Source organism: Rattus norvegicus, chromosome 16 (genome assembly GCF_036323735.1).
Source record: "Rattus norvegicus strain BN/NHsdMcwi chromosome 16, GRCr8, whole genome shotgun sequence".
In the NCBI taxonomy this organism is placed as follows: domain Eukaryota; kingdom Metazoa; phylum Chordata; class Mammalia; order Rodentia; family Muridae; genus Rattus; species Rattus norvegicus.
The window spans coordinates 14,860,662-14,888,005 of record NC_086034.1 but is presented as its reverse complement, the minus strand read 5'-3'; the positions used below and the strand labels follow the sequence as shown (position 1 = coordinate 14,888,005).

The 27,344-nt window shown below is 37.2% G+C and overlaps 1 protein-coding gene and 1 long non-coding RNA gene across 10 annotated transcripts in view; both read left to right on the top strand.

The window, feature by feature from the left end:
- LOC134482459 (uncharacterized) overlaps positions 1 to 26,170 on the top strand; it is a 38,799-nt gene extending 12,629 nt beyond the window's left edge. The window contains exon 2 of the long non-coding RNA XR_010058571.1: positions 1,348 to 26,170. This is a non-coding gene — a long non-coding RNA (uncharacterized LOC134482459). The remainder of the gene's footprint in view (positions 1 to 1,347) is intronic.
- The window catches only part of Nrg3 (neuregulin 3), a 1,117,568-nt gene that overhangs the window by 486,102 nt on the left and 604,122 nt on the right, over positions 1 to 27,344 (top strand). The window lies entirely within an intron of this gene.

Below are 27,344 nucleotides of genomic sequence, written 5' to 3'. Positions count from 1 at the left end.
CTGCACTTCCTTTGCTTGAGCAAGAAGCACAATTTGGATGGCACTGTATGCCAAAAGACACAGTTACTAAAATTTTGGTCTGCATGAGAAGTCGTGGAACATATTCCAGACCTGAGACCTGATAGTATGTCTTTAGGTCATTAAAAGTGTCTCCTTATCTCTTGTTTATGCAGCCACGTTGATGAGAATTTATATGCAATGCTTCTGACATTCCCAGGACACACTATCCCATAGAAAATTGTCTGGTTGTCTGGCTTTATGATATTTCTATTCTCTCTTGATCGGTGTTCCCTGAACTTAAGGCACTTTTCAATGCATATTGATTGACCTCACCGTCTTGTTGAAATGGCAGCTTTTCGATGTATTACTGAGATTCCTCTGGTGTTTAATGATCATTATTTCTATTTTCTTGCACACTCTTACATTTTATACATGCTTATACATTTTACAGATGTTTAATTAGCAGTAGGTGCCCAACTCTGCAAGGACAACAACAGTATACATGCCAAAGTGGACAGCGCAAATATCTTGAGAACTAAACCCTATGCAAAGAGTGACTGGCAACTAAAGTGGAGGAATGGTCTTCTCCAGGGAAGAGAACACTAATTGGTTATGTAATTCCAAATAGTCATCATCAAAATCATATGCACAAATAATGATTTCCAGATTCAGCAGGTGATATTTAGGAACATATATCTATATAGATATATCTATGAAACAATAATTAAGGAAAAGATGCCATGAATATGAAAGAGAGCAAGGGAGCGTATTAGGGAGTGTTTGGATGGAGGACAGGGAAGGGGAAATGATGAAATTAAATTATTATGTAAAAAATAAAATAAATAATTTAAAAAGCATGTTCTTAATTGTGGTATTGGGGCCCAACATCTCTGCTTTTACTTTCTTCTCATGAAATTTGGAGTTAGTTATCATGCCATTGTCATCTGACACCTTCAGGCAAGCCAAGCCCAACCTGCTTTTGGGATCTCCAAATCCCTGAACCATAATCAACACTTTCCTCTCTACAAGTTAATTATCTCAGTTATCTCACTCTAGTGACAGGAAGTGATACAACCAAACCCCATCCAGGCAGTGACTTCCTATGTGTCAAAGCACAGGAGTAGCCATACCACATTAACCATCAATGTAGAAGAAGACACAGCCAATGGCATAGCATTTGGGGGAGATGCTCTAATTTCATATAAATCATGTTTCCAAGCATTGCTTTTTATTAGAGAAATACTTCTTTTTCTTCTTTTAAAATCAATGTTTGGAAGCCTCTTTATTAATGTATTTAAAAACCAACCTGAGATGAATTCTTACTAAATGCTTTAAATTTTTCTACAGAAATGATCATCACATATTCAGATGGTGCCCAAGTCATTCTTTAAATTTTCATGCAGATTGCTTCCAGTTTTTCCCTTCGTCTCTCTCTCCACCATAATCATTCTCATGAGTACCACTGCCAAACTTGAGTTCTCTCTCAAGCACACACAAAGAAGACGGGCGAAGATGAAGATGAAGAGGAGGAAATTAAACTGGGAAAAACATTAGAATTGCTGCATGTGAATTCCACTCACATCGGGAAGCCAATGCATTTAAAAGATTAAATGAAAATGTCCCATCTCCTGTTATCACACTCTGCTGTCTTCACCGATGTGTTCTGAGAATGAGAGATGTCAGCTTTTCAATGTATCACTGAGATTCCTCTGGCTTATAGTGCTCCTGTCCTTTCTATTTTCTAGCACACTCCTGTGATAAAGTGAGAAATAATATTCCAAAATGCCAGTAGCATTCAATATAGGACACACTGCCCTCCACAATTAGCATCTTTTTTCTGATAGGCTACTGTTTAAGATGCAATGATTTATGGACCCTATAAATATATAGACAGTTGCCTGAATAAAAGAAAGATATGTAGGAAGCTGCCTCTGTGTACTAATAAATGCCAAAAGGTACACTAGGTTAAAGAAATTATGTATGGAGGATCCCGGCTATAAATTTCTGTTGCATTTTCTGGGTAGAATTGCTTCTGTGTCTGCATAAACTGCTTAGCAAAAAATAGGCGAGTAGCATTAAAACTTTAGTTAACTCTATTTCCTCAGGTCTATATAATTTTAAACTTATTTAGGACAATAGCCCATTTGTTTTATAAATCACAGTGTTCATTGCAATATCTTTCAAGCTGAAAGCATTAAATCACATTCTATTACCAAGCCTGGAAGAATGCAGCATTACAGCGTGGCTGGCAGAACATGTATCAGTGTGATATTGATCTAACCCTGTAAAAAGAAAAGCCACCCTGAGCAGACTCCAAACTGCTCACAGTGTTATCTGCATGCGGCAGGGACGGTTCAGATCCCATATTTCTGGGTCAAGGAGGCTATATTTCTGTTAAAAACAAACAAACAAACAAATTCATGAAATTTTGAGATAATTGTGATCTTTGTTTTTATCTTTAAGATTAAGAACTATGGTATTTGAAGAGGGCCAGGAGGTTAATTATATGACATATTAATTAGTTTGCTTTCCTGCAAGGAATGAGTTAAAATGGACTAGAGCTGAAAATCCACCACTTCTTAAGTAGTTTATAGCTCATTCCAACCTTGTTCTGAGAGGCTCTGCTGGATCTCTTGACAATGTCAGAATGTCAGCACTAGGAATAGAGAGTATGTGCTTAGCATAGGTGGTGTCTCTTGAGATAACCACTAGGTAACCCGGGTCTCAACTAGACTGCACTGAGATTATGCTAGCTAGTGACTGAATTCTCTTCCTGTTTCTCAAGAGTCAACTGGTAGAAATATCCTGTAATTTTCATGAGGCACAAAAAGAGCCCATTAGGGGATAGTCAGATTAATATACGGTCGGCATTCAGGCTCACTTAGTGTGGCATATTCAAATAATAGAAAAAGAAAGGCCCTGGGAAGAGAGCCAAAAGAACCATTGGAAAAGATGGAAATGTTATGCCAAAATGTGTAGAGATCTACAGGGATAATGAACAAAGGGAGTGGGAGAAGATGGGAGAGAGCGAAAGGAGAAAGGTAAGGAGGGAGGGAGACAGGGAGAGAGGGAGGGAGGAAGGGAAGGAGGGAGGAAGTCTGCAATGCTGAGGTAAAGGCGACAGAGAGCTAAGTTTGAACATGGCTTCATTCAGTTCCATAAACATGCATAAATGTAAGAGCATCATTTATTAGACTCACCACTAGGGTGAGGTAAAAATGAGGAAAGAAGTGAGATGAACAGACCTTGCTTATGGGCTGGATGGAGGCACCTGGCCAGTTTCTATGGTTCTCATTAAGTAAGTAAAGGGGAATCTACAATAAGGCATCTTCCTATGCTAAATTACATTTTAATCTAGGCTGCCTGTGCCTGTCCGTTTTAAGTTCATTTATGCTTGGAATTGCTTTTATTTGTTGGTTTCTTGTTTCTAAATGGCATTGTGTAGGCTTTTGGATTTTTGTTTCAGTCATCTCTCTATATACCTGTGTCTGATATTTTAGGCAGCATGCACATGCCACTCCAAACTTCCTGGTACAAGTAGATTCCTCCTTTCTGGTCAGCTTGCCTCCTTTTCAATCACTAATAGAACCCATGTCCTACTCCATGGCACTGTGATATTCCTCTAAAATGGTGGCTGCTATCATCACCTTGACTGACCAAGAGAGATCCAGAAGGAAACAATAGATTTTCTCACATTCCTCTTCCTCCCTAGTGTAACACTCTGCTTGGCTTTCTCTTGATCCTATGAAGAATAAATGCAATAGCATATTTACAAAGGTGACCTATGACAGGCGACCAACCTTATGTCCCAAGATGGTCCAATCCTTCTATAGGCAGCCAGCAAGTTAAGTCAAAAAGTCACAGTAAACGGTGGGTGGGCACAGAAAGAAGGAGCCAGCATGCTAATTAACTGTGAACCTGAGTCTCATTTAGAAGATGGATAGCAAAAGTCTGGAACTCTCTCAGGTCTGGTTCAGACTCCTTTAATTCCTCTCCTTTATTGCATCATTCTCTAAACACAACTGCTTGACTGAGGCAGGGAAAGTCAGGGAGATTCTGAACTAAGGATTGCCTAAAACTGCCAGCCAAACTTTAGTTGACTCATGGTTATTAGTCATGCTTTACTAAAATCATTCAAAAAATGCAGGAAATAAACATCTTTAAGAGTAAAGAGGGCCACCATTTGTTTCAAACTGAAATTCACTGGCCTTTATGTGGTAGTTAATATTCCTCGCTGATTCTGATTGTTACCAGTTAACTACAAGATTGCTATCAACAGGAAGCGATGAGGATGGGAGTTGTTCATTATAACAGGGATCGTGTTGAAGTTACATAGCAGTAGAATTTGTTCTTGGTTTGAATGACTTTTTGATTTGCATCCTTCTTTCTGTGCTATAATTCACAAAACTGACTTTGCTATGTTTTGTGGGGTATGGAACACTGCAAATTCTTTCAACTGGAGCTCAGACACGTACCTCACTCTGTTAGTGTGGAGTTCATTTGAAGCAGGGCTTTGAGATAATTCCTATTTCTTAGGTTTGTATTCTTTTCTCAGCTTCTATCTCAATGATGAGGATGCCACGTTACAGCATGTTGCTACTTTAGTACAACAGGGACCCCAAAATGATATGCACATTTAAACAGCCTCAGCTCACATTCAGGTTGCCAGGAGTTTCATAAGGGAGGAATAGATGCTGTAGGTCACTGAATTTGAACTTGATCTGCTTGCATTATTGGGGTAATAGTCAGCTGAGGGGATATATAGCATTCATCAGTAAAGTGCCACCAAGAAAAAATAACATATAGCACTTGCATGTGTGGCTAATGAGAGTTCATATCAGACACACCCATAGCTGAAGACCAATCACATTTGAAATTCTTTCAAGTTGCTTGGGGATTGTTCTCTGCTCTAGTTCAAGAGAAGACAGCAACATCACGTAGCCTTCTCTTTCTAAAGATGTATCATGGAGAACAGGAATTGTTCTACATGGAAAGTCAACACCACCACCAACAAAAGAACCCCAGAGGCACAGAGTGATAGATAAAGCTAGATCTGAATGTTGAACGTAAGCCAAATTACGCAACCTTGCCCGATGGTAGTAATAGTGAAGCTTCGACTCCTTGGACATTTCAGTGTGCTGTCAGAGGATATATTGACAGAGGTATGGGACAGAGTTGTGATGAAAGTGTTCCAGAGAAAAGTGCCAGAAAACCATCTGCACAGGTGCAATCCCTTCATCTTATGTAAAACTCGAAGAATGAGATGTCATACAAACTTGAAAAGTGTGTGAACAGTTGATACTTCACAGGAAAACTACTGCTCTGTGCTATAGCTCATGTGACTGAGAAAAGGCAAGCATGTCCAAAGCACCTGTCATGATTTTAATGAGAAAATAGTTATATGTTAATACTTCTAAAATTTATATTATATATACTAGTAAGTGTAGGGTTGTGGGTTGCATGTTTCATCAAAACATTTTGAAAGTGGTGAGATTATGATAATTTTCTTGTTCATTGTTAGGAAAATGGTACAGTTTTGACTTGCATTCAATATATACACAGATTATAGTACTGTGCGGTGTCATGTATGTATGCATACATGCATGTATGTATGTACACACGTGTATATGTATTATGTGTTTATATATGAATACATGTTTATATGTGTGTATATATGTATGGAATGAATGCACTGATGGATGGTTAAACATACTGGCATATAAATTGATGTAAGTAATATACTAGGGTCTATACTTTACCTCATTATAATTAGGCTGTAATAAAGTGACCTCTTAGTTCATATTCCTTACTTCTGCTTCACAAAGTTGAGATATAGGAGAAGTTCCAGCAGTTGGTACCTGGTATATGAATAACTTTCTGTGTTGGTTTGATTAGAGTGTTCCCCATAGTCTCTGATACTTAAATGCTTAGTCATCAGGGAGTTTCACTACTTGAAGTGGTGAGAATATGTGACCTTGTTGGGGGAAACCTGTCATTGAGGATGTTCTTTGAGGTTCCAAAGTTAAAGCCAGGCCAAATGGCTTCCTCTCTTCCTGTCACCTGCATATCTAATAAAGAATTCTCAGCTGCTTCTCTAGCACCATGTCTGTGTGCCATGTTCCCCACCATTATGGCAACAGACTAAACCTCTGAAATTGTAAATGAGACCCAATTAAATGTTTTTATAAGGGCTTCTGGGATCATAGTGTCTTTACACATCAACACAACCCAATTAAGACACCTTCTAAAAGCAAATTCATCACTGGATTCCAAAATAGTGACTACAGTATTTTCTGCCCCAAGATTCATTTCACGCACTTAGTTTGCTTTGTTGTAGTCTTAGAGGGTCTAACACAGCGAAGAATTACCAGCTTACTGTTGTTTTCCTTCTGGTACACATTAAATCTGCTGAAGCAACTGAAAATTGTAGCCCTTTGTTCAGAAATATATTTTGTTTAATTGAACTGTGTAGCAAAATTTATATGAATTGAAGCCATAAAAAGTAAACATTTTTGGTGTTTGTGTTTATTGAGAATATGTATGTGTGTGTGCGTGCGTGTGCGCGCGTGTGTGTGTGTGTGTGTATGTGTGTGTGTTTATGTGTGTGGGTGGGTGGGTGTGTGTGTGTGTGCATGTGAATATTTGGGCATGTGTGTGTCCATGTGCATATTTGTGTGTGTGTATATGTGTGAATTCTTCTGTGTGCATGTGTTGGTGTTGGACTTTATATCTTAAATTTCTAAAGTTTATTGCTTCTAATGATGTAGCAAGGTTGCAATATGAATACTGAACATAAATGACTTAAAGTGCTTGCTAGCATCTTACAAGATAGAGCCCCTAGGTACACATTCCTCTCATTCTTGTTTGAAGCCCTAGGATGGAGTCATGCCTGAAAAGCTACAGATCTATACCTTTCTGCCATGGGTCATCCTTCTCCCAGTGGTACTAATGGTGTTACTTCTTCTTCATCCTGGGAAAAGATGGCCTGCCTGCACTGTGTTCCTACCCTTATGATGTCTTCTCTTTGGTTGCAAATGTCTAGAGCCCCAAAGCTATTTCTTCTCTATATTGAACTGTTTGTGCTATTGAATCACAAGGCCTGCAAAACTATGTATAGGATTAAGAGAGTGGTCTTTAACTATGTGGATAAAAGTTTAAATTCTTAAAGTCGAACTATCACTGTTTTAGAATACACAGTGTATTAATAGAAAAAGCAAATTCCCCTTGTAATGAGAAGAATAAAGGAATGTGTTGCATAATGAACATATGACTCAAAGTCTGTGTTTCTTTAGATGAGAAATAAATCTTACAACATAGAGCAGATTAAAAAGAAATGACCCAAGTATGTATTGTGATAAAAATATTCACTCAGGAGCCTTTCTGTTTATCCTATTCAATATCTTCCAGGCATTTATTATCCACAGTCAACGCAGAAGCCACTAGCCAGTTCCTAAATGCCAGGGCTTTAAATGCCTGTCAAAAATGAATTGGTACCTTATTTTTATAAGGACACTTTGTAATGCAAAAGGGCAAAATGGCATACTCTCTGAGGAAATATGTGGTTAGACTGCTAAGACAATATTTTTTTAAAGATAGATAACATCTCCCTTCACAAAGAAATTGAGTAACTGAAGTTTCCTCCAAGGTTCTCTCAGACATTTAATAAAGAGCCAGTTTATCCCAGAGAATATGTGGCAGATACCAGCTGCCTACTCAGGGAGGGGTGCAGCAAAACTAGGAAAAGCACCTGCTGACGGGGTTTCATGAACCTGACTGTTCTCACTCCAGGAGAGCATTCAGAATCTGAGCACTTGCTTGGGCCAATTCTGCTGTCAGTCACCAGTGTCAATCGGAAAAGGATACCCAAGGCTCGGGCCAGATTTACAGAGCTGTTCATGGTGTCCATTGAATCTTAGGTCCACCCCACAAATAACCATCACCACCCCCACTAACAACAACAGCAACGACTCAGTAACAACAATAAAAGCAAACAAACAAAAACAAATACAACTAGAAAGATTCATCCAGACCTTGGCACAGTACCCCGGGGGAAGAACGGGCCCTGCATGGCCTTCTTGAATAAGAGCTGAGCTGGAGAGGTAAATTAAAGCACAAGGGAGCAGGAAAGCCTCCCACAATGAGAGCAAGGGAAGGAAAGTGGCTTTAGAAAGGGGAGAAATGAAACAAAAGCCAGGAAGCAGCATTAACAACTTTTACTGGGTGTACATAGTTTTTTCCAAATGTCCAGTAGAATTTCCAGAGAGCTAAGCCGATTTCAGTAGATGACCCCTGGTGAAGAGTGACAGTAGGGTAGAGTCTGTTAGTGGTAGTGGCTTCCACTAGTAGCAATTATGAATTCAGTTGGAAAATTTCCCCCACTCAGAATTAGGCAAAATCAGTAACTAAGTCCCTATTTTAAAACTACTTACCACAATGCCAAAAGACACAAGATGGGAATTTTCAAGGGCCCTATCATTTGCATTTTCTCCTGCCAAGAAAGGGAGAATGAATGTGATAAATTACATGGTGGAAGCCCTGAGTCCCTCTGGCCATTGCTGGCCCTGTGTCTCATGACATCCTAGACGCTGGAAGCAAGAACTCATCCTTTGATTCTGTGCAGGTGTCTATCCTGTTGCCTGTGAGTCAACATTTCTGAATGTGAGGTAAGCAGGCTACTATGCAGCTATCAATCTACCAGATTCCAAAATTCCCATATGTTAAATAATATGTTAATTTTCTAGTTTTGTGATTTGCATCTTAGTTGCAGAGATTAAATTTCCTCCTCATTAATATCACATTAATATCATGTTCTAAATTATGAAAAAATGTATCCATTTTTGCAGGTTTTGCAGGTCACCTATTATGGGGAAATTTGTTATGCACAGACATGCCTCTAAGCCTAGGTACTACGTTCTATGTACTCTCAGGCAAGGGCAGAAGTGTCTGTCATTGTCTTTGCCACTAAGAATTTCTTGGGAAGTAAAACATCATCAAGCAAACATTTTGGGGGGAATTCTGGGTGTTTCCTAGAAGGAGGTGGTGGAGAAGCTAGACCTAGAAGGAAGGAAAAAATGTTATGCGCTTATAATAATATGTATTGAGATATGTGATATAAATACATAAAATAAATGCATCTTTTATATGAAGTGGACTGCATTTTTGTAACTATGGGTAGACTGTGTATGTAGGGCATTTTCAGTAGTTCATTGATCTTCCACAACATTCCTGCCCTTATTTATAGCAAGTCTAATAATAGGTACCCTGAAGCCTTTGATTTTATAATACCTGCAAACCACAAAAGAATTTATTTGAATTTTTGAAGGTCTTATCTCTGATTTCCTTCAGTAAAGTTACCTTTGATTTACGCCTTTGGATAATTCAGCCTGATTTTTGAAGTAGGCTTCAGTTTAGAATTGAGTTTTAGAAAGAATTTATATCTCACCTCTTCAAGCCACAGAAATTGAGTATAAGTGAGAAATCCTGAAAATATTCAGCTGAGCCTTTATTAATCTATTGGCTTTTAAAAAACCAAAATTATAAGCAACAATATAAAATAAATATTGAAAAATTAAAATACAATTAGATTTCTAGGATGAAAGCTTAGCAGTAAGTAATACTAATATATGTTTGTGTTGACACACATTTTTAAAGAAATATTTTAAGTGAGAAAGCATTTTACTTAAAATTCACTTCTCATTAGGTATGATAAGTATACTCTATCTACATTAATGAAGTAATTGAGAAAAGAGCCAATAAATTAAGGCTCATCATAAAAATAAGGATAGTGGTTTTATTATTTAAGAGACCAAAATTATTTCCTTCATGTCAATACCCATCCTTGAGTTTATTGGATTTTCTGGAACAATGGCATTACAATTCTACTTATTACTTGATTATTTAATCATTACAAGAAGGTGAATTTGGGATGCTTTTCATATTAGTACATGTTTAGTCACTATGCTTAAATATCTCACACAAACATGTTAAGAAAGTTTTATTTTGGCCCATGGTTTCAAAACTTCTAGTGTACAGTTTTGGCTCCTTTGAATTACATCCAAAGTGTGGTAGAATATCAGGATATTGGGAAATTGTGCTTAGAATATGCCTTATTTGGTATACAGAAACTAGAGAGAGTAGAAGCATGAATCAGTTGCAATCTTCACAAGTGCCCCTCTTCTTATCTGCTTACACCCCATGTTATGAAGTTTTTACTCCTTTCAAAATGATACCCTCAAAGGGATCCAATTTCTAATATTAAGCCTCTGTTGACTACATCATTTCCTGGTCAAAGTATGGTATTCTGAGAACAGCTATGAATATGTTGTCAGTGACAAGGATAGGGATTATAACTGCCATTTGCATGATAATTTCTTTCCTACTTGTTAAATTAAATTACATATATTCTGGACTAAATAAAGAAAAAGAGAAGGCTAGCCAATATGTGCATGCTGCATTCTTCCCAGTGAGTGATGTACTTTGCAGCCATTGCCCATGAATATTTGACCCCAGCTTCTTTAACGTTTCTAAAAGAACTCACAACAAAACTCTCTAGGATGCTTCCTGGCCTCATATTAACTACGTAATTGTTACTTCATGTTGCAAGGCATTTAGCCTAGACTGATTATTCACAAGGTTCTCAGTTCTCTAGCATGCTCATGGCCATTGTGAGAGGATCTAGCCTCCGGTAGCAGAATTTAGTTTATTAAGCCTTCTTTTATAATGGAATGCACGCATTGGTTTTGTTTTTCTAGAGAACTCTGTTTGACACAGGATTTACTTAGTTCCCTCCCATCTGACCATGGACTTTATTGGTTTTTCAGCTGTTGCTCCAGCTGGCCTGCAGACAGTCAGCACAACTTCGTGCTTATGGAAGGATCAGACCTTATATCTTGATCCTTTAAGTCATATTTATGATGGGACAATTTCTTTAACTCATTTTCTCCTCTCTACTTCTAATGGACAGCTAGTGAATGAATTTTTTAAATGAAAATGTCATTCAGCCTCCCTGCTTCCAAGTTTGTAATCTGTATCCTCTTCTTAATTTAGAAAGAAATCACTAAAAGTTTTAATCATTCATGATAAAGTTCCATTGTGTCTGTGTTTGCATATGTGTAAGAAGGTATGCCCTTGCTTCAAGTGACACTGAAGTCATCATTTAATTGAACATTGATCATCAGGGCTGTGAGAATAGCTCTTGCCATCCAAGCATGAGAAACCGAGTCTGTCTTAGATAACATGGAACACAAAAGCTGGTGTGTTCCTGTGTGCGTATAATATCATATCTGAATGAAGTGATACACGTCTTTCCACTGAACATGCTAGCTAACCAGCCTAACCTACATGGCCAGTGAGAGATCCTGTATTAAAGAAGTAGAACAAAGGAAGGATGCATGGACAACTTGCTCTCTGGCCTGCTACACACACACACACACACACACACACACACACACACACACACACACACACACAAAGACAGAGAGAGAAAGAGAGAGAGAAGGGAGAGAGAGAGACAGAGGCGCACACACACAGACACACAGACATACAATTGTATGTATTTTCATTGGATGTATTTGTGTTTTTCCCATTATTTACCAGCTCTTTTTTCTCTCACATTCCTTTGAATATCAGTGACTGTAGAATTATATCTCAATAATTAAGTCTTAGCTATTAAATAAGAACTGACTCAAAGGGAATCTGTTCCTTGCTAGTGCTATAACTTTAAGCAAATCTGTGATATTTTGGCAGAAATAAATTTTCTAGGTGGAGGCCAAAAATATATGTCACCACAGGAAAAAACCAACAACTCGATTTTGTGCTTGACTGCATGAAGACAATAGAGGCATTCATGTTAGACAAACATTTGGAGCAGTTTCTAGAGACTTCAACCCTTTGCTGTCTTGATGATGATATATTTATCCGATTTTGTCTATCAAAACTCTGTTCCTTTGAGTGCCTATCATTCAAACCTTGTATAGCCTTTGACAATCTATTTTGGATTAGGCTACAGGTTGTCATCCGCATCTTTTCTTCAGCTATAGAAGTATACCTACATGTGCATGCACACACGTGTGCACACACACACACACACCCTCAATCAAACAGTCAAATGACCTTTTAGTCAAAATTGCATGTCATTTAATTATTTGCTAGACTCATTAATTGGCAACAGTCTTTGCAGATCCTCATTAGAATTAACAATATTCTACTTTAATTTATAGAATATCTGTCATTCTTTCTGCTCAGCTTGAAAGGGGCATGCATATTTCAAAATCACTTCTAAATCATGAGATTTAGCATTTTCCTCCGTGACATCTATTTTAACATATAATTAAAAACATGGCCTTTTGATCTATAAAAATATACTTTGGAAAGGAATACAGCCATCTTTAAGTTTTTATATCATTCTTTCCCATGGGCTATTTTTAACCTAGGAAAGACTGAAAAGGTGGAAGAATTTTCTATAATGTACCTGTTTGGCTTGAAATGAAAGAGAGGTGGTTGGCATGGCATAATGGCCTTCAATGTCTCAGATTCCAGGCTGCATTCTCTTTCTTGTTCACAGCATCAGTTTCAGGGGACTTTGATAACTCTCAGGGCTTTAGTCATCTCATCTGTCAAATGGGGATGCTCAAGGCAACATGCACTATAGTACATGTTTTAGAATTAAGAATTCTAACTTATGCAGGGGAATCTAACTGGATTATTTATACCATGCTGTGACGTGGGTCTTACTGATGTAAATTATGGATGAACTGTTAGGGAAGAGTTCTGCTGATTCTTAGATGATCTACCAATTCATGCTTAGTCTTTGAGAGTCTTATTCCTTCTGTGTGTACCACAAATAGGAAGAAGGTATTGTCATTCTAGACACCATTTGTTGTGCACATTAAGGAAAAAATCTTGCTTTATTCAAATTTTAATCATCTGCCCACACTGGTGCCTTCATTGCCTCCAAGGGATCTTTGTTCGGTGGATCACAGTGGTTATCTTAATTCCTTAACATCTCACATACCTTCCAGGATGAGGCCAGAGGAAGATGGAGTGGTCCATGGACTAGTTTGTGTTGGAGGACTACAAGGTCCTAACAACCTCACCAGGTAATAGGCTTTTAATATTATCCTATTTCATTCTCAGGGTAACTTAGGCATAAACTTGGGAAGTCCACACAAATGGAGAAGATGAAATTTAGACCTAAATCTCACTCCAGATCATCCTAATCGTGTGTCAAAAACCTGGTTGAAAATGAACAAATATTAGACATGATTTTTTTAAGGTAAAAATGCATATCAGATAAGATTCTCACAGTAGTTGTGTGAGAATACTGGAATTTGTAACTGTCTTATGGATTCTGAATGGAGATGCTGGAAAAAGCAGAACTGAAGTAGGAGGGGACAGGATATTCACTCATTGTCACTGAGTCATTTGTGACTTCATTAAGCATCCAATATCCCTAGAGGCACAATGCGTTGGCTTTAACAAAAGACAAATTTTATCATAGAGACTTGCTGTGCACCAGTCAATGGATACGTTAGTAAATGGGGTATCGAGTGTTGAGTGAAAGAATTGTAGTCTTTTGTAAAGATTAGAGGCAAATGCTCAACTGCTCTACAGCAAAGTAAAATACAGTATGGTTGAAGAAAGTGGAGATAATAAGTAGGTTGAGCAGGTCCTCAGATTAGTGAAAAAGGAGGGCTGTCTGGGTAACTCATTAATATGACATGTAAAGGTTAAAGATGAGAGGTACAATAAACCTGGAGGTTACATGGACATCATAGATTGGGAGCAGAATGTTTAGAAGTCCTGGGTTAAAAACTACTTGGCTTCCTTGAGGATCTAAATAATGTTCCTAGTCATAGGAATAAGATTAGTGAGGTGCAGAGAAAAAAGGAGATGTGGTCTGAAATGATGGTGTGTGTCTGTGTGTCTGTGTGTGTATGTGTGTGCATGCATGTGTGCATGTGTGCATGTGTGTATATGTGTCTGTGTGTGTATGTTTTTTTGTATGTCTGTGTGTCTGTGTGTGCATGCATGTGTGTATTTGTGTGTGTATATCTGTGTGTACATATGTATATGTGTGTGTCTGTGTGTGCATGCATGTGTGTGTCTGTGTGTGTATATCTGTGTGTACATATGTATATGTGTGTGTCTGTGTGTATGTGTGCATGTGTATATAGATGTGTATGTTTGTGCATATGTATGTGTGTACGTGTATGTTTATATGTGAGTGTCAGCTATCAATGAACAGAGAGAAAATAATTCAAATAGTTCCAGTACTATGTGAATACTGCTCATTCTCTATATACATCTTTGGTTTTGGATAACAATAATATATTTTTTCATAAGACAGCAAGATCATGATTGTGCCAGCTTGAGGCTGGAGAAATATCTAAGTGGTTAAAAGTGCACACTGGTTTGCTGAGGACCCACATGTGAATACTGACACTCATGTTAGATTTCACAGTCATCTTTAACTCTGCTTCCAGAAAATCTAACAACTTCTTGCCTTGACAAACACCCAAACACATGCTAACACACAGGCAAAGACATATACATAATTAAAAGTAGAAGTAAAATCTTTAATAGAGATGGGCCTGACATTGTTAAGGTCTCATTCCAAGTTCATGCAAACCAAATAACTTGTTGTTTGCGCCTCTTTCTCACTTCTGTTCCTGGGTGTGCTTGACTCTAAGTGCCTCAAAGTAACATTCCTCAAAGAGAGGGTGACTATCTTTAAGATGTGCCCTACTTGATGTTATAGTGTGTTGTACAGTCCACTCTGTAATGGGCAGTGCAGATGTTGATGCCTAGTTCAGACACAAAAGAAAGGGAGATCATAGACAGTGATCCGGCATCCTGCGGAAAGCAGAGTAAAATACTGCTTTCTGATTTCTAAGAGTATTTCTCTAATAATGTTTTGAGGAAATTATTTAAAAATCATCACTAATTGTATGAACTTAGAAATTTTTTGACTTAGCAGTTTGCTCTATTTTGTATTGAGACAGCTACTATTTTTATCTATCCAAAAAATAAATTGAATTATTTATATTTATGGCAACTGCTCTCTTGGGTATAATTAATATTTGTGATCATTTCAGGTTCAGAACTCTAGTCAGAACCCTTTGATTGTTATTATTAGCATATCCCTGGTATCTCCAGGTTCTCCCCTCCACTTGCTTCTTTCTCTTTCTCTCTCCTTCTCTCCCTCCCCTCTATTCTCCCTTTCCTCCCCCTCTCCCTTTATTTATACTCTTATTTGTCTAAGTGGCAGTTTCTACACATGCATTGCAAAAGTGCTTTGGGGACAGATATTTACATATAATTATCATGATGTAAATGGTGCAAGAAAGAAAAAGGCACTTAAACATCAGAGCTACATAGCCAAGGAGGAAGATGTCATGTAGATGTTATATATATAACTAAGAATTTAAAGAAATGCTTCAGACTAGAAAACCTATAAGCTTGTGGATAAACTAGGAATCTTTCCCCCACAAGAATCCTTAATAATTACCAAGTGATTATTATTATTATTATTAGATACATATGACAGGTTTTACTTAGCTACTACATAAGGTATCTGCAGAGCAAAAGTACATGAAGTTAAGATAGTACCATACAGCAGGGGCCATTACATGCCAAGAAGAATAGTTCAGATATTTATTTAACAAGTAGGGAGAATTCAATTAAAAATCTATGAATAATTTAATGCCAGAAGGAAATTTTTCTGATCAAGCCTGTAAGACTGTCTACAAATTACTATAGAAATAAAGTCCACTGTAAAGTGTCTCCCAATTAAACAAATATATAGTTTTTATTTGTACTGAGCAACAATTCGTCAACTCTGTATTAAACAATTTGGAGGTTTATAATTTGTTAAATGGTTGCATATATGTTTAGAGGAAATATATGCCTCTGAACTTATTCATAAAAAATAAATCAACACATTATAAAAATGTGAAGTCATGCTTGTTATATATGTAAAATGGGTGTCTGGATAGAACCAACACTGCAGGAAGTCATAGTAAAATGACCAACCTTTTTATGTGAAGAATGTATTTCAGGTATTTCAGGTTTGGGCTTGCTGCTCAGATGTCTGCTTGGGTCATTGTCAGAGAAAAAATGACCTTCTTCAATGTTCCTTGCTTGGGTATCTTTTACTGCATAACTAATTAACCAAAGCCCAGTGGGGTAAAGCAATGTTTTCTTTTGGTTATGAATCTGTGAATTGTGAATTCAATGAGGGCCCATATAGCTCCCAGGCAATTCCCTGTAAATTATGGTCAGACATTGTCTGTACTAGAGTTAACTGAAAGAATTGGTCACATATTTTCCAGTACTCACTCGCAGGGATTGGCATCTGAGATAAGCTCTGGGCTAGGAATTAGGCTGCAGCCATAAACTAAACTATCTGCCTGGGTCTCTTCATTTTGTACTTGCAAAGCAATCAGAATTCTGAATTTGGCCAACTATTCCTGGAGAACCAGGGACAACAGAATTTGCAAGGCCACCTGCATTTTAAAATGTCCCCAGGATCTCTCTGTTCATCTGCAGTCACAGTTTATATAGGTCCATAAAAAAAGTACCATGGAGCCTGTCTCCTTATAAGGAGATTGTTAACAAAGGATGCTCATTTTAAAATGTGGGATATTTCTCATAGAATTTCAAAGCATTACTTATTGAGTAGACTTACTTTAAATGTTAGAAGACAAATTCATGTGACAAATTTCTCTAGTGCAAATACCTTGAAATCACATTTCATATAGTTGTCTTTGAATATATAAATATGTGTGTGTTTGTGCACATGCATGTGTGTGTATACATAAATATATATTTTATGAAAGCAAAAGCAATCGCATGTAATGGTCATAATAGTAATTCCACAAGGCTAACATATATGAATATTAAGTTGATAAAACTATTTTGAAGTTCTAGAGATAATGCCTTTTTGATGTACAATTCATGTCCCTTAAATAAATCCTTGAAAATGTATACAAATTAATGTTTTAAAAATCAATATGTATAAAATCCATTTAAGTCTAACTGCTTTCAAAATATTTTTACCACTCTTCCTTCATTATCCCTGTGATTGGTGGCAGGCAATCCCGATTTCCTCATTCTTCCAGCTCCTAGCAACCACAAATCATGTCTTTATTTTGCAGTCTGAATTCTGGGCCTTCAACAGAAAGGGATTAATTCAATGTACACCCTCTTTGTCTGCTCGCTTTGATCCTTCACAGGTGTTATATGTAACTATGAATGTCATCATCAGTGCCTTCATTAAGTCCTTTCCATGACAGCACAATCACTACTGAAACCAGAGAACGAACTTCTACCCCATGCATTTAGAACATAATAAGACAATACACTCACCAGTGTTCTGCTTTTAAAACTTGAGTGGAAGAATGAGGTGGAAGACACATGTGGAAAGCCAGTCCCTCAGGTGGGCCTACTCCATACACAAGAAGGCTTCAGGTGCTGAGTGGTTACTTTTCTGAAGTCTTATCAAATAGATAGTGCAAAGTCCTATGACAAAGACAAACTTTTAAGGAGAGATCACTGAACTCTAAAGCCTATAACTGAATCAGATTTGTGTAACCCAATTGCAGCCGACTAACTCTCCCTCTTCCACTAACCTCAAGGATAGGTTTAGCTCAAGCAACTGCAAGCTGACATTTTGAGAGCTTAGAGAATGGATATTTAGATACTCAGGCATACAGGTAGGAAGTCTGTGGTTTGGACTGTGGTTAATAGACCAAAAGAATATATGAACAACCATATGACCGCCATAACATTGTTCGTTCTGAACACAGTGGACATATTTTTGAACCTTTGGTTTTAATCATCAAGCAAGGAAATTAATCATTATATAACCCCATAGCAAGTGGTATGCTCTTCACTCCTTGGTCACTCTTACCCTAGAAATCTGAATCCTAAGCTTTGGACTTGATTTCTTTAATTAAGAGACTTAGATACATTTAGCTCCAGTCCTGTAAGTTTACTGAGTCACTGAGATAGAATTCATCATTAAATTTTGACATACTCTCAGTCAAAGAAAGAGCTATTTCTTTGTATATCATTGGGCTCTGATCATTGTGTGGCAGGGTGTGTGTTTAATAGAAGTACAGGAAATTAAAGGTTGAGATTTAATCATTAGAAATTCCATTTATTTTTATAGTAGCATTCTGATTTAGGTGAGATTGGTAAGGGGATAGAGAGAACAAGGCAGTTAGGTGTACTAGAGTAGATTCCATGAAATAACTGATTCAATTCATAAATGTCAAGTCAAGATGGGAAAAGGATCCAGAGTCCATCCCTGAGTGACACAAAACCACTGGTATGACTAGCACTTGTGCGGTTGATGCCTGTGATGGTTGATATCAAATACTAATTTGATCACCAAAGAAAAACATCTTTGGGCATATCTCTGAGGATTCTCTAGATCAGGTTCATTTACAGTGGAAGCCACAACTTCAGTGTGGGCAATAACATTTCATGGGATGGGACCTGTACTGAATAAAAAGCAGAAAGAAAAAAACTAGCACCTGTATTCACAGTTCTCTGATTCATAATTTGAATGCAATGTGGACAGTCAGCTTCTAATGCTACCTCACCTTAACTGCGATGATGGACTTTATCCTCTATCAACCAAAATAAACCATTAGGTTTTATGTTTCTTTACTCAGCTATTTATTCTGTCATAGCAAGGAGACAAGTTACTAATACAATGAATATTATGTCAATGGTAATCTATTATTGTATTATAGGAAAAAACCTCCCTACTACAGCAAATGGTGACTTAAAGGTATTGTTAGCAACAAATTCTTAAAGATGTATTTAAAATTGGTAACTAATAACAAAATCATTAAAAGGAAGAAAATAGGAATGTGGTGATGTCATTGTGTAGTTGGGGGCTTTCAAGGGTACAGCTTTTACGTGTGTGTGTGTGTGTGTGTGTGTGTGTGTGTGTGTGTGTGTGTGTAGTACTGATGCTTCTATTAAGGTATTGGCTCACACAAATTTGAGGTTTGGAACGTCAAAAATCCAAATCTTTCAGTAGACTGGACATTGCATTATGATTTCTAGTATGAGGAAGAATTCTCTTGTTTTGAAATTCATTGATCATGTATATATATATATATATGTATATATATATACATATATATATACATATATATATATACATATATATATACTAATTTAATATGCAGTCACATAATACAAGCCTTGCCAACAGGAAATTAAGATTAATCATCACAGAGGAAACATGAGTTAAATGAGTTCAGGCTTGAAGGTGTGGATTGCATGTTCTGATGGATTAGAATTGTAGAAATTCTCACTAGGCTTTGGGAGATAAAAGCTGTTCATAAGCAATCACTGTTCCCTACTGTGTTCACCCATTTTTATTTAGAAACTTGCTTACTCTGAAAAAATCCCCTCTCGCATTTGCATGGCCTATTGTTAAGCGAGGGAGCATTTGCTGGGCTTCCCAGTCCAGCTCGTTTCCATCGCTCTGGTCCAGCAGAGCGTTGTAAATGTCTACCATAAAGGTTTGCTAGTTATTGCCCTTAATTTGTATTGAGACGGAAGCAAAGAGAAGGAAAAATACACACGCAGGAGTCTTGTAATTATGCTACATGAAATTATTAGGCAATCTAGAAAATTGTTAGTGGGAAGCTGCCCATCATGCATAAAAAGAATTTTGATTTCGACATCCAGAGTTTAATGTGAGAATGATTGTAGGGAGACCACACTGTTAATTTTTCCTCTAATTATTTGAGCACATTTGAATTTGTTTTAAAGAAAGCGATAGCTTGAGAAAGTTGAATCACTGCAGTCAAGATAATCCTGGTTTGGCCGTGTGACAAAGTTCATTTTCTAAGACGTGCTGTGACCAGTAAAACTATGAGAGCAGCAAACGGCATGTGTTCTTTGTTTCCCTTACCCCTCTAACTACAAGTTGTAAATAACTGACATATTTCCTGGTAAACTGAAGAATATTATGCTGTAGGCATATCTAGGTTTTTCAGATAATTTTGTCTGAAATGCTGAAAAATCTCTAAACTTCCAGTTCTCATGACAAAATTATTCATTCAAATATTTTTCAATATTGTGACATGTATTTTAGTATAAAAATTGTAGTATGTTGCCATTATTATTATTAATTTCTGGCAAATTTTAAGCAATATATAGTTAATTTAAGTAAGTTACGTCTACAAGGGTTGAAAGCATATCGTTTTTGGGTATTGATGTAATTAATTTACACATATTTATTTTTAAAAATTCACTGGTTCATGTCAGGAATGATTTTAATCTCAGGCTTTTAATGCAAACAGTCAAGAGATTGTCAGAGGAGAATCTCCATACGTTGAGGCTTGCAAGTTCTACTGGGTAAGTTCCAGGATATCCAAGACTACATAGAGAGACCAGTATCTTAAAAACAAAAGCCAAAAAAGTGTTCTGTAATATTTTAGGGACTATAATTCATACTCTTTGAGCAGTAGGAAAAATTCTTAGTGAATATCTAAAATGTGTGTGTGTGTGTGTGTGTGTGTGTGTGTGTGTGTGTGTGTGTGTCTGTGTGTGTGTGTGAAAGAGAGGGGGAGGTTTGGAAGGCCTGCCACAACTCACATCACTCTAAGTTAAGTAAAATTATCACAGTCCTTTGCTCGCTGATTATAACATGACATTCTGGTTCACTCTTACATGACAGTGGGCTTTCTATGTCCAACTCAGTGATTCTCTCCAAATGGATTGTTCTATGAGAGCAAGACCTACCCACCCCCTCGGAGAGTGCCAACCTGAGAAGGTGGCAAATAAAAATTGTCCTTGTGCTTGTGTGAGGAGACTGTCCAAGCATAGAGAGGGTGGAGGAGAAATGTCATAGCCATCAGAAAGCATAAAGTCACACTCCTTTGGACCTTTAGGTGGAGCCACCTGCTCTTGACCTTATTTGGTCAGGCTCTTGGCAGTTTGGGAACTATTTAACGCAACCTTGCTGAGTTACTCTTACTGGTCTCCACAGCCTCCTACAGTCATTCTACTTGCATTCTGCGTCCATCTTGGCAACATCAATGTTTTCTAGGTGACTTCTGATCCTTTTCTCCTGTGCTTTGCATTTGGAACGAGGCCTACATTGCAAAAGCATTGAGAAAACTCAGATGTCATCCCACTCCTTTGACTCTGTTCGGTAGGTTCCATGATCCTTTGCACACCAATTCTATTCCATACTATTCACACATAAATCTAGAAAGTTGCACGTCAGTGAGAGGCCTTGAAGATTCTTTAAAAACTATCTATATACAGCCCTCAGCATTCAATTATCATTTCATTCTCTAAAAAGGAAAAAAATGAGGCATATTCTAACTCAGCATTTATGTCAAGATCAAGGCTTTCCTGAATTAATCTGTGAAATCATTCATTCTGTTTCTACATCTTCACAAGATCCAACCTATGAAAATTATATATCCTTATTGTCATTCTGATCTGTTTCTAAAATTTTCTGATGTTAGCACAATGACTTTCTCTAGCTTTCTGAAAATAGAAGAAAAGGAGGCTGATAATCCTCAGTTGGTAACATGGTACCTAGTGTTAGATCTGTCCAGTTGAGGGGTGTCCCTGGGAAGTGCTGGGAAGTTGAAATCTAAGGAGTACGCATTGGGAGAGGATAAAGAAAATGGTGTTCAGAAACCAATGTGATAAAATGGGTTTGATGGAAAACGTGTAACACCAAAATGTGTGAGGGCAGGGATCAGATAGAAAACCAGTGCCAGTTGAGATGGCTAGTTGAACTGAATGGTGACAGGGTCTCCAAGTCTTTTTCCCTAGTATTGGTTTTGTGCTACAGTTTTGCTAATAGAACCAAATGCTCAGTGGTTTTTATATGGCACGTTATTTGAAACTTTCAGTGCCCAAATTTAGGAAAACTGAGGCACAGAGAATTGAAGTTAGTAGTCACAGACATTGGGTGATCTAGATCCAAATTAACAGAAGAGACCTAGACTTCCTGCTCCCTATAGTTGATTAGTCCTGTTGGGTGATGGGGTACCATTGGGTGAGGGGTGCCCGTCAGATTTGCATGATTCAATCAGATTTAGTCTGACCTCTGAGAGAACCTATGGGAAAGAGGTCAAAGAGGATGCTGGCCCAGAGTGCTGCGATACAGAGGAGCAACTGAGTGATGATGGTCTTTGAAGTGTAAGAGTGTTATTTTGTGAAGGGAAATTTCACTTTAACGAGAACACCTTGAATTGAAGGCTTTGAATTGGAGAGAAGGTTTTAAATTGCTATCAGAATTTTTCATTTTAGTGACGGAAACATTCCGGAGCCAAGTGTGCCATGCTGTATCTTTCGTGCAGGCAATGATTTGTGGTAAATAACTGCCAGCTCCTCCAGCGTAGGAACCCTGAAGTATGGGTTCAGGAGAAACAGCAATTCACTTCATCTTAGGACGGGACTGATCGTGGTTTTGAACAACAAGGTTTCAGAGATCTTTTAAACCTAATCATCATGACCTGTGAACTTGTGGGTTCATTCTTCAAGGGAGAAAGATTGAATTGTGAGTGTGAAGCTGACTTCATAGTCTAAATAAGTGGACCCAAAAGCAATAAGAAAAAAAAGTGTATTAAATTATACAAGTGGAAAGAAGAATGAACATCTATCCTTGCCTGGTTTACTGGGAACATTAGTATGTTGATGATGATAGAAAGGTCAGCATGTACAACACCCTTTAATGCCTCTTTTATTTTATGTTATGAAACAATATGGTATACTTGTATTGCAACTAAATCATAGAATTTCACAAACATTTGTTTGAGAGTGATTGAGCTGGTTCTTCAAAAGGAGGGATTATTTTTTGAATAAATCAACTTTGTAAAACCAAAACAGAACTCCAAAATGAATTGTAACAGCAGACATTGAACTGATGTGGCTGTACATCAAGAAAATAACTGTTATTTAATAAGTGTAAATATTAAACTGCAATCAATTCTTTTCCCTGTTGAAGTTGTGCTGCCAAATTTAATGGAATAATCACTTTTTTACAACAGGAAAATCGATTAATATCAATTACACCTGCATTTCAAAATACAATCTCTATATATTTTTACTTTAAGAAAAAATTAGTGACTAAGAACTGGAAGATAGTTTTTTTTGAATGGCTGAAGCAGAGTAAGTGGTGCAGAAATCGCTAATCATTCTTCAATCTGCCAATGGATTGGTTGAATTCATTGGTCGAGCCAATGAATTTCTTCCTTAGAACAAGAATTGAGAGCCACAAATCACCTTCCCACATTACAAATATTGATGCAGATGTTTAGAAAAACAAAATTATTTCCCAACTCATGCAAGTTACTAAATTCCTTTGGTTAAATTATTTCTACTTAACTTGGTTTTCCTTTGACAAAATACTCATGAGTACTCAATAACTTTTATTCAGTAGGCTAACTGCATCTCCCTTCATCACATACCTTTACATTTTCAAAGAGATCTTTTAATTTGAAGGAATAGATTTGTACGTAGTCATAGAGTGAACAACCCAGTCTTTCATATATATGATCCAAGGTTTTCCACTATATTCATATTGTTTCATGTTTCCTTTTTTCCCCATGTTTCCTTAAAGTCATGTGATTCAGCATCTATCTGATGACTGTTTGCATGCATTTGACAGAAGGCAGTAAAACAGACTCTTATATGTGCAGTGATGAGTTTTTTAGCCTATGTGGCCCTTTTCAGATGGCTTACTAAAGCAACTCCAGAGAAGTCACCAAGAACTCACTTCTTTCCTGTCCTTCAAAGTTTCCAAGTAAATGGCTAATAAAACCATTCTTCAACACTGTCTCTCTGAAACAATATGTAAGCTTGTTTCTTGGTTGAAATATAAAGCCACAGTTTTTCATGGCACCATATGGGTTTGTAGACTTGCTTTATTATCCAGGGTGACTTAGCCTTCTTTCCCATCAGTCCTAGTTACAGAAGGGATCCTGCCTTCCTGACTCTATGACACAATTGAAATCATTGAGTTATATCTCTTGAGGCAGGTAGAAAAGAACTCAAATTAGGCATGATGTATTTTCGTACTACCACTGTAATTATGAAGCACATCATTGATACCTTGATGCTCATCAGTATTTATCTTATATTGTATTCATCTTCAAGGAAACACAGCACAAAGCAAATTGGATTTAGAATTCACAGAACTGTATTTATTTAATATCTTCCTTTTCATCTTTTGTTCTAAAGATGTCATTCCATTTCATAAAATTTACCTAAGAAATATCTTTTATTTTCAAACTGCAGCTTAGTTTACTTTAGTTCAAATTCTGCAATGTATTACAGTGAGTCTGGAGAACATTGGTTAATTTTTGATGAAGGTAAACAAAGATTGCTATATGACATCACAATGGCTCTTATGAAAATATTTCCTAAAGAAATATATTTTTATTCATCATAAACCTACACAATGACATTTTTAGCAGCACAGATGCCCAAACCTGAAAACAACTGAAATGCCCAAAAGGAAGTAAGTGGGTAAGCAGCTCTACCTGGAAAGGGGTTCTGTAATTAGCAAACATTAATCTATCTCATCTGGGTATATTTCCAGCTATCTTCATAGATATTATTATTTGTGAAAGGTGCCAAAAACCAAATAAACAAATAAAGAAAAGGAAAAGCAAAACACAAAACCTTTTTAATTTCCCAAGCAAAACCTGTAAGAAGCAATTGTAAATTGACTAGAGATTTCAGTGATTGGAATAAGAGTGTGAATGTAAAATGGTCAGTGTAAAAGAACTCCCTGCAGATTGGGGTTTAATCTGTACCCAATTTATTTGTGGCTATAAGAATATCTGCATGCATAAAACTCACAAAAAGTGAATGTCAAAGCTGGAAAATGACTCAGTATTTGCACGACTTTTTATAACATGAGATCAGAATGTAAGCAATCACATGAAACAAAACAAAACAAACAAACAAACAAAAAACAAACAGGCACAACAGCATATGTTTATAATCCAAGTAGCAGTAAGGACAACATCAGATGTCCTATGGATTTCCTAGCCATAATATCTAACCTGTTCAAAACCTTCATATTCACTGACACACCCTGTCTCAAAAAATTAGGCATAGAATACTGGAGGAAGACAATGAACATCAAACACTGACCTTCACAAACATAGACACTAGCAGCAGTAGCAGTTGCTACAATAGCTGCAACAGCAATAACAAGTTACAAGGTAAATGAGTTTTTTTAAATGGAAGTCATAAAACTAATATTTGTGTTGCTAAAATCTTTTCCTTGTACTATGATAAAATACTCTGAAAAAAAAAAGCAAGTATAAAAAACAGGTTTTATGGTGGATCACAGTTCAAAAAAGAGTCCCTTGTGGTAGAAAAGTCATGGTGGCAAGAGCTTGAAGGACACATTCACATAACATCAATAAACAAGAACAAGCACCAAATGAATTCATGCCACCCATAACCGTTTCTCCGAGTCTGCAGTCTGCCATCACAGAAAATATTTTCCCTACTCATTTAATGTAACTGAGGTCATTTCCCACATGCATCTGGTAGCCCACCACCCAGGATATTGTGGAGTCTGTTTACTTGACAGTTAACTCCGATCACACTCATGGATAAAACTATATAATTCTCACATATTCAACTAAAATAAAAGGTAACTCTTGCCATTTTTATCTACTGTCACCACCTGATGTTCTGAACCCCATGTTTCCAAGTCCTGCCATGTGAAATGGATTATGTGACATAGTTCTCACCACTGGAGCAGTGTTAGCAGTTTATGGGCTTCTATGAGTGCTGATGGGTGCCGTGGCATGAGGGTTGTTTGTATAATAATGTACATATTTTCATGTTCTTCCTTCAGGAAATACTCTCCCTGTTAAGGTTAATGACTCCATGATAATTAGAAACAGCAGAGTACAGGAGGCGATCATGTGTTCCTCAGAAAAATGGTAAACACTGTGACCTCAAGAGAGCACTTAAGGCTGTGGGAAAGAACTCTGAAAACATCAGTTCAAGAGTGTATAATTTCTGTACTATGCAAAATATAAGGATGAACTATGTATTATGTGAGGCTTCATAGACCTAAACAAAAACAAACAAACAAACAAAAAACAAACAAACAGAGGCAGCTACACCGCAAACCAGCTTGTCAGAAAAATATTAAGGAAGGAGATAGAAATTTGGGGAGTGATGATTACTCCCAACACAACTAAGTTTATTGGTTGTATTTACAAAAGCAGGCGGGCAGATTTCTGAGTTCAAGGTTAGCATGGGACACAATGAATTGTGGTCCAGGCATGGTGGGAATGATCTCAGAGCTGGATCCCACCCAGCTAGCTTATTGTTTGTGCTTATAAAGGCAGCCAAATTCCTGAGTTTAGTGTCAGCGTGGGAAACAATGAGCGTAGTTGCAGCCTGGGTGGGAATGAGAATCTAAGGACAGGATTCCACCCAGGTAAACATATTGTATGTGCTTACAAAGGCTGGCAGATATCTGGATTCATTTGGTATATTTTTTTTAAAAAAATGTACTGTTGTCTTTTTTCTAAGAATCAAGCGGCTAAGGTCATAAAATACTGATTCTTGGGATAATCAAAAGGTAACCTGAGGTTTAACTGATATGTAACCAAAAGACTGAACTCTGGTCTGCAAGAGTTGAGCTGTCTAGACAGAGCTGTCTAGAACAGAATACAGACCAGCCAAGTTGTACACATGATTGACTTCCAGATGCTTTTTTTTTTGTGACTCCCAAACACCCCTCGCTCAGCAACCCTTCTCTAAACCAGGGTTGATTCTTGGAACCGTGTGATACCACATGGCATCAATTTCTGAACCAATACTACTTCTGGTGTTTACGTATTGTGTGGAAGTCTTTTAACTTCTGTAAGCTAGGAAAAATGACTAGATATAGTTTTAAGATGGTGACACTTAGGACAAATAAGAAGGTGATGTACCATGAAGTCATCTGTGCAAACAATCTGGTGGCTTTCAGAAATGAAGTCAATGAGAATATTTTAAGCCCATTGGTTGTAGTCTATTACCAAAATAAAGCAATTGTATAAAATATCTTAATCATACTGTGTAGAAATATGGAAGAATGTCTGTCTACTGTAAAAATTTACTTTCTCAAATACTTCTGACATGCTTGTTTGTCTCTATTTAGTGAAAATTTCCTAGTTTCGCTATTTTTATTTATTTTCCACACTAAAGTGCAGGTGGCATTACAAGCTGATCTTTTCCCTGGTTCTGTGTGTGCTTACTTCTTTGAATTAATCAGAGGAAAGCTGTTTCAGAACAGGAATTCCTGTGATTATTGATTTGTGTCACTAGTA